Raw genomic sequence first — 9444 nt, 5'->3', positions numbered from 1 at the left:
TGGATGAAATAAATAAGTTTAATTACTAAAATATAGTGTTTTAATAAAATAACGAAATAAAAATAAATTCCATGCTTCTGGTTAATTTTCCTTTTTTTTTATTGATTTAGGAAATAAAAACGTCAAGCTAACTCGGCTCTCGAGATTTGTATTTCAGGTAAGAGCAAGGAGTGAAAATCCACTCCATACGCGGGGCGTACCCCAATCTACGCGGGTGTAGACACCGAGTCGGAGGACCTGTGACGAAAACCTGAAAACAAGACGGTTGAAGCGGTTGATTCCGGAAGTTTTGAAAAAAAAATAATAATAAATGCATAATAAGGAAGGAAAAGTTACGACGGGTCGTTGTTGTCGATCGGATGGCTCGTGAGTGCTTAGCGGCATGGTGCGAGCGCTTAGCAGCAGCCGACGCACGTTCGACGACAGTCGGACGCCCGCTCGACAGCATGTGGCGCGCGCTCGGCGTCCGTTGGACGCACATGTCCAACCGCAAATGGTGCACGCTCGACGTCCGAGCGACGCACGAGCCCGGTAGCGCGGAGCGCGCACTCGTCGGCCACGGGGCGTGTGCGCCCGGCAGCACGGAACGCGCATTCGGCGGTCGTGGCGCGTGGGCGCTCGGCGGCGCTGAACGCGCGCTCGACGGCTACGGGACGTGTGCGCCCGACGGCGCGAGACGCGTCCCGACGGCCGTTGGGCGATCGCCCAACAATTGTCGGGCGGCCGCCCAACTATTGTTGGGCGATCGCCCAACAATGTCGGGGGATAGCCCAACGAAGGTTGGGCGGCCGCCCAACATGGCTTGGGCGGCCGCCCAACCCTCTTGGGCGACGCCCGATTTTGCTCGGGCGTCGCCCATTCCTCCGGGGATCCGAATTCCAATAAAAGGCACGGATCTCCATGCATTAGATGAGGAGCTTTTTTGGAGGGATTTTCTCACTCTAGACATTTTTAGAGAAAGAAAATTTATTTTTTGGGAAAAAACATTTTTTTTCCTAAAAATTCCAAATCTCCTAAAAGTTAAAATTTTACCAAAAACATCGGGAAGCACGATTCGTGGAATCAATCGACGTCAACCGTCAATACCGAACTTAAGGTATTATCCGAGGACTAGACTCTTTTATTTTATTTAATTTATTTCCTTCTTTTATTTATTTTTATGTTGTGTTTTTATTTATTTAGTTGTTCATATATTTTATCACTTTTTATTTAATTTTGGGTATATATTTAATTTTCATCTTGTTGTGAATAAAATTGGGTTTCGTTTTAAAATAAAAAACCTCGTTTTGATATCGCAATACGAACCGTGATCCGATAAAAAGGTAGTTCGGGTATTGAAAATGTTGTAATTATAAGTTTTTAATTTAAAAGAAATTTTCAAATAATGTTTTAAAATAAAAACGTCGTTTTAGGAACTTCCGTTATTGACTATGATCCATTTTTTGTAGTTCGGAAATCCAAAACGATTGAATTAGACTTAATTTAAAGCTTTTGAATAAATCTGGAAACAATTGGAGTGCTGCTGTAGTTTTCCGTTTTCTGTCACTAAAGGCTGTTTACAGACGGAATTTCCGTCGGTAAATCTGCTGGAATGTAAAAAATGCTGTTTTGGTCCCTCTTTCTCAACTTTTAAGCTTTTAATCCTTTATGTATATATGTATATTTATGTAACAAACATTTTCAAATTATTTTTGGATAGTTGGTACATATAGTTTTAGGATATTTATATATCATTTTTTTGATTTAATTTAAATATAAGTATATGTATATATATCTTTTTTTCTTTTTCCTTCATTTAAATGGTAAAGAATTTTATTTTAAAATGACATTTACTTGGGTGTTTTGGGAGTGATTAATTAGTAGACATTTTGGGGATAAACGGATATTATTTTGACATTTAAATTACATTATGTATGTATATATATAGTTTTGAGCTATTTGGGATATATTAGTTATTATTAGATAAAACTATTTTGGGGACAAATGGTATTTTCTTATTTAGGGGTTTTATTTGTTATTTTCACATGTTTAAAGTAAAAATGTATTATATTTAGTATTTTCATCATTATTCTTCATATATGTATTATATAGTATCTTTTCATTAACCCTTATTTCATGTTTCTTTTTTTGACTAAAATGTGTATATATATATATATGGGCCTATATTATTTTCTTTATTCTTTTGGTCATTTATGGGTCCATGTTTCAAATGGGCTTTATTTGGGAGTGAGTTTGGATTTAATATGTTTATTGTTGTAATTATGACAAGTAAAGAATCCATTAGGGAGAAAGGGAAAATAAATCACAAAAAGAGTTTTCAATTTAATTATTTAAACTAATGGATTTTTAGAGGCTCCTAATGTAAATAAATAGTGTTTTCTTGACATTTCAAATCGTTTCTCAAAACACCACGTTTTAAAACCTTAGTCCGTTCCAACGACGGATTAAGCGAACCTTGTAATTAAAATCATTTTCATTATGAATAATAGAATTTTCGAATTGTTTTCTTAAATGATTTATACAAAAGAAATTGACTTGTATGCTTAACCACGTCTTCTTATTAAAGGTTTTTACCTTAACGTTTTCAAACACTTGAGTCGTTCCAACGGCGATTCGGGTGAACTTCATCAAACGGGGTTTTGAAACGTACCTAAATCGTTCCAACGATGATTAAGGTACGAACCATGTAAATAAACTCGTTTTTTGGGGGATGAGATTGGCTTAGAGTTAATGTATAATCTAAAGCATAAATCACATTAAATAAATCAATTCTTTCTTCTTACTCCTCTCTCTCTCCTATGTATTTTGAACTGATGTAAATGGGTGATTCTTTACCAAATTGGCTTTCAATAATATATGCTCAAAACGGTTTTCAAAACGAGAAAGAAAAGGTTTCAAATGAATTTTAAACTTAAAGAAATATGCGATTAGTCCGTTATCGCCTAACATGCTGAGTAGGAGGCCGGTGGTTCATAACCGGGCGATGTCGGGGTGCCTAGTAGCCTTTCTCCGGAAAGGAGCTAGCCTTCTCGGCTCGTACCTAAGTTTCCCGAACCCTCACCGGTCTCCCACAAGGGATCGGTGTTCATTTTCCCATTCGTGGGTGGCGACTCTTCCATACTCCGAGCTCCGGTCCTACCGAGCAGCTTGATTCCACGATTGGTTGCTTTCGGCGGCAATCACCACTTACGTCGCCATGAGGTGTCCACTCCCCGGTCCGCTGATAGGGGTCAAAAACCCCTATCTTTGGGTATGGTTTTAGGATAGTTTCTAGAGTTATTTGGTTAATAAGCGAGCAATTCTCGCATTTAAATGCTTTTGTGTGAGTTAGTTAGGAATTGGAAATGTTCTATTTACTTTTCGTCGTTTAGGCCCATTTTGTGATCAATTTAGGCAAATACGGCCGAAATAGCATGCATAGTAGAATTCCGTTATCTTTTGAAGTTAATTGGTCCGTCAAAAGTCGCACCAAACGAAGCGTTTGCTCAAAATATGCGATTGATGGATCAATTTGGCTTTTGGACTAATGTTTTCTGGAGTTTTTATGCGTGTGCAAGTGTAAGTTCGGACGAAAAAGGGCATAGAAGTCACTCGGCATGAATCGAGCACGCTTCAGGCGAAAACGCTCGGCGAGCAGGGCCCCACAGGCCATTTCTGCTCGCCGAGCAGGCCACCAGGCGCCTGCTCGGCGAGCAGCCCTGCGGGAATTGGTCAAAAAGACCAATTCCGCCCCCACGAAGCCACGTTCGGCCCCATGTCTTCCTACACCAACAAGGACACGAAAATAGGTGAAAACGAGGCCCGAGACGCGTCTATAAATAGGATTTTTCCATTGTAATTCGGAGATCTTTTTCCTTTGTAATTTTCTTAGCTTTCCACCTTGAGAAATCCTCTCCACCTCCTCCATATCCTTCAAACCTCCATTGAAGACACCTCCGAAGCTCCATTCACCAAGGATTGCTCAAGCTTCATCCTTAAATCCTAGAAAGATGCCTGCATTGGTAGGCAGGTTCCCTGAAAGGGATTTTTCTTCTTTTACATTCTGTCTAGCCTCTGATACATGCTATGAATTCTAGGTTTATTGTAACTTCGTGACAATGTTTCCATCTTTGATATATATTATAGTTCTTGTTTATTCAATTGTTTTGATGTTTTAATCTTTGTCTTACGCTTTGTCTGATTGGTTTAACTCATTCGATAATCCCAAAATTAGGTTGGCACATATTACGAGCTGAATCTGACCTAGTCAGTGCCTATAGGATTGACGACCCTATAGAAGATTAAACCCAAATTACTGAGCCTTAGAGCTAGTTTCGGCCTTACAAGGGAATCACGAACTAGGGACTTTAGGAGGATAGGTCGGGTTAATCGCCTTGGACACAAGTGACTTAGGTTTCAATTCAATTGTTTAAACATCCTATTTTCATTATCATCATATCCCTTTATGTTCCTTCGGTTAATTGCATTGGTAAAAGATCACTTAGGAGTACTTTAACTTAATTAGGGGTAGAGTAACTTAATTAGGCGTAGAATAACTTAGTTAGAATCAGATAACTTAGCTAGGAATAGCGTAATTCAACCTAGGAGTAGATTAATTTAATCAAACAAACTCAAAACCCCCTAAGCCTAGATAACATCCGAGATCGAGTAGCTCGGTACTTGCAGAAATAAATCCTGTGGACGATAACCTGGACTTAAATCAGAAATTTATTACTTGATAACGATGGGGTACACTTATCCCTTAGTGAGGTTTCGCAGAAACCGTATCATCCGCCCGTGAGATTAGGCCACGACACCTCGTCTAACAGCGGGGCGTAGATGCATGATGAGCCCAATCATAAACGTCAGACTGCATCGTCTCCTAAGTCAACCATCGGTACGCGAGGCGTGTTTTAGGATACGCAAGGCATAAATGGTGTATTTCAAGCAATAAAACGCCAGAAGCTCAAACACGCGCGGCGTATATCACTATACGCGGGGCGTGGTCGTGACAACAAGACCCGAATTAAGTCCACATGCACGAACTTATTGAAGGAATGGGTCACTATGATTATGTTGCTCCATGCTTTGCTCCATGCTTGTACTTTGTAAAATTACAAATCTACCCTAGCTTGATGTGTATAAATAGGAGTGACTAGCACTCATTTCACACACCTCTTTTGATATACAAATTTTTGTAATATAGTTTGAGATTTCATTTTATTTTAGCAAAACTCTATCCCCTTTCGGGCTTGTTCGTTGATCCCGGCATTCCGTCAAAGTTTCGTTCCTTCTCCGTTCACCAAGCTCGGAAGCTCCACCTCCAAGTCCTAAGAGACGGCTTTGAGTCCGGTTAGCTAGTTCCGAGGGTGAATTCTTCCCTTTTCACTTGCTAATTAGCTTGTACTCTTCCTATGTACTAGGCTTGGTTGTATTTCATATTTACATTCTCCATATTTATAACTTACGATTTATAATCTCTTTCTTTATATTTGTGTTGATGTTTGCTACTTGTTTTGATATTCGTAATTGATTATTGTGTAGGAAGAACGCGATTTCCGACGCCATTCGGGCTATCTTTAGGGATTCATATAGGTGTTGCCTTACCGGAAGTGACGCTTCGGAAACCATAGGAATTGACAAATCACGGAACTTATGGGCCCTAATTTCTAGTCACAAGCATTAGACACGCCTTGACTAGGAAGCACGTAGTCTAAGTACTTCACGGGTCGGTCACACTACACGTAGTCGTCATTACAAGAGTAAATCATCAACTGTTTATATATTGAGAGTCATTTTTTGTCATACTTATAACTTATCGCCTTCCATATCATTTCGTAGAGTTTTGTTATATAAATTTGTCTCACCCGTAGTTAGGAGTAGTTTGTAGTTGGTTACCACATCAACCCCAAAGTATTCACCGCTTAGATAACATATAAAACCGAGTCGTTTAATACTTGCAGTTATAAATCCCGTGGATTCGATACCCGGTCTTAACCGGATTATTACTTGATACGACGGGGTACACTTGCCCCTAAGTAGTGACATCTAGTAGATATAAAGCACTTAGAAAGATCACATCCATAGTCATAGTGCAATCATCGTAATATACATTTCGTCGTTAAAAAGAACACTACTAGGTGACACACATCAAGGTTTTGGCACTGTTGCCGGGGATTTATAATTTCTTGCAATATTAGACAAAAACGTTTTATTGTTAGTTTAAGCATTTGTAAATATTATTTTCTATTTTTGTGAATAATTTATCTCATCGTTACTAATGATTTTTTCCATGATATGATGCCATATACTCGTCATCTGTGGGACGACCACAAGGATGACGGATGTTCACACCAACAATCACCCTCGCAACTCGATGTGGTAATCTCTATGCTTAAAGATATTCATGTGAGATTATCTAACACTGAGCTATTTTGTAGGGATTTGGGAAATCAAATCGCTAGATTGAAGTCTCGTATCGATTCAACCGCGGACGAATCAATTAGAGACACCAATCCGGGTGATCAAAATGTGGAGCTCGAGTTAATTGAGCTCTCTCAAGAGGAATCCCCAACTGATGTAGGTTGTCTCAACTGTGAGGAACCGGAGATCCTAATCGATGCACCGGTTGCGTGTGAACCCATGGAAAAGTATACAAAGCTAGAAGAGTTTGAGGTTTATTCTAACTCGGAATATTTCACTCTTTTTGAACTACCAAAAGAGTAAAAAAGGGAGCAAACGAAACTCTTCAATAATTTCTGTAAATATAGTTTTTGGTTTTTGTTAAATTTTTTTGAAGCTAACAATCTGTTTTGTAGGTACAGATTGTTTATTCAAGAATTTGCATTTCTAACGCTAATGGAAGCATACACCTAGCAGGAAATGCTAAGTCGAGCTCACCGACTATAACGTAGCGCTTCTTGGGAGGCAACCCAAGCTCGAATAAAGTTTAATTTTATGTCTTTAATTTACTTTTAACTTTTTACATTTAAGTTATTATTGTGTGCTTAATTATTTATTTTTCTTTTTTTTCTTACATTTTATTAGGTGTTCGTGTAATTTTGTGTCAATTCGGTGGGACGATTTGAAAGAGAATTGTAAGTATTGACGTTGGCAAAAATAAAACAAAAATGGAAAAAATTATTTTATTTTTTATCTTATTTTATTTTTATTTTTTATATATAATATATTTATGTTAATTTTATAAAATTAAAAAAAGAAAAAGTGCTGCTGGCCGCTGTGGCACGCGCGCCCCTCGCGCCAGCGCTGCCACAACTCTAGGAGCTATGGCACGCGGGGCGCGCGCAGCATTGCCACAGCTCCAGGAGATGCGGCACGCGGGGCGCGCGCCACATCACGCCCCGCGCGCAGCGTTGCCACAGCTCCAGGAGCTGCGGCACGCGGGGCGCACGCGGCAGCACGCCCCGCGCGCAGCGTTGCCCAGCGCTGGGCACCGCCGCTACGTGACGCCCGCCGGCCGCAACGGGTTGAAATTTTATTTTCTTTATTAATTTTTCTTTTTAACACAAAAAAAACATATTTATATATATAAATAAATAAAAAAATAAAATAATAATAATAAATATATGTATATATATATATATACATTAATAATCTTTCAATCCAATTTAAATTTTAAATTTTAATAAATGTCAACCGAGTTCGAGAATTGATACCTTGAACACTTCACACGTCATTACTATCGGGAGCGGAACATGTCATATCCACCACCATCAGAAGATGTTTGAGGGAGTCTTTACACTTTGTGCTTCAAATTTATTTCGCAATGTTGGAACTTATTGCGTTTTTAAGTGTGAGGAGGGTTAGGGTAGATACTCATCTATCTTTCAATTTAAATTCTATCTTTCTTTTTGTTTTTGTTTTCTTTTCTTTTGCGACGTCCTTGGAATAGACGCCATTTTAATAACGCGGAGGGCCGTGCAACCCCGCACTCATCGTTTGTTTTGCACTAACAAAAACAAAAATAAAAACAAAAATAAAATAAACAAAAAACTGATTAAACTAATTTATCGAGTCTTAAATTTTTCCCGACACACTCACCGCCCTCGGAATCAATTTAAATATTCCGTTGTTTGTCCTTAAATGTAAATACCGTCGGAGCACAAAGGATCGGTTTTAATAAGAAATTTTAGTCTTAATTTTGAAGTTTTAGAATTTATGCAAAGCCTAGATTCGTACCAAACAAAAGCATTGAGTCCTAACCCACATGTCATCTCCATAATGAAACTTGAAAAGACAATAAAAACGGGATGTTTGAGAATTTAGCGAAGACTCGATAGTACACAATTTAAACCCGAATTCTTGTGAGGTATTTTTGAGCCTAAAAGAGTTCGTACGAGAACTCTATTTCTTTCACATCTTTTCGAGAGCTTTGACTTCTCTCCACTCATAGACTTTGCACCTAATGTCTGGATTAGTACACTTATTTTGGTTTAAAATGGCAATAGATGATGAAACGAACTCACTTAGTCTAAATCTTTTCTTAAATTATTTTTCTCATTTTCATTAACCTCTAGGAAACCCCCTCGAGCCTATTAACCGACTTTTTGTTGTTAATACCCTTTTTAACATTTAACCCTTTTTCCTCTTGTTTAAATACCAACAAGATCAAATCACACCAAAATTACCCGAAATAAGCCAAAGGCCTTGACAAATAAGCACCAAAAGCTTTCGAAATCGTTTTTGTGCCGCTCTCAAACGAAAAAGAAAAATACAATAAAGAGCAAAAAGACATTCTCAAGCTCTACCCGAGCAATTTCGAGTTATATCTTATGAACTCGCCAAGGCCAAAATAAAAATACGGTGCGATCATCAAAATGGTATTTAAACGCGAGTTTCCAAAAATTAACCACTAAAAAGCCACCCACATTACAACCCTCTTCGGGTTCATTTTTAATATTGCCGAGACCATAACATAGGAGGAAAAATCCGGATGAAAATGCAAACTCAAAGTGACTTCGAGTAAGTACAAAGAAGAGTGCTAAAACACCGACCCACCAAAATTTGAGCGAAAGAGTGAAATCCTTTGTTGAGGTACTATCGGGTTCTCAAAAGATAATCGACCCCGTTAATATTGCCTATTAACTTTGATTATGGAGGTTTCAAACAAGTTTTGGTCACTCGTTTGTATGCGTAGGTACTTACCGAAAACATTGCATAAAACTTTAACTTTGAAATCACGCACTTGGTAAAACCAACCGACGGTTTGTTTCTTAATAATCTCAATCCATTGTCTTTCGATTTCTTTTGCTTGAGGACAAGTAAAACTTTAAAGTCCGAGGAGGTTTGATAGGGGTATTTTACCCCTATTTTTTAGCGTGATTTACGGGTTAAGTTTGGATGGAATAAATAAGTTTAATTACAAAAATAGAGTGTTTTAATAAAATAACGAAATAAAAATAAATTTCGTGCTTTTGGTTAATTTTCCTTTTTTTTATTGATTTA

The sequence above is a fragment of the Euphorbia lathyris genome, chromosome 3 (assembly GCF_963576675.1).
Source record: "Euphorbia lathyris chromosome 3, ddEupLath1.1, whole genome shotgun sequence".
Taxonomy (NCBI): domain Eukaryota; kingdom Viridiplantae; phylum Streptophyta; class Magnoliopsida; order Malpighiales; family Euphorbiaceae; genus Euphorbia; species Euphorbia lathyris.
The sequence above is the reverse complement of the archived record's forward strand: the minus strand, read 5'-3'. Positions refer to the sequence as shown.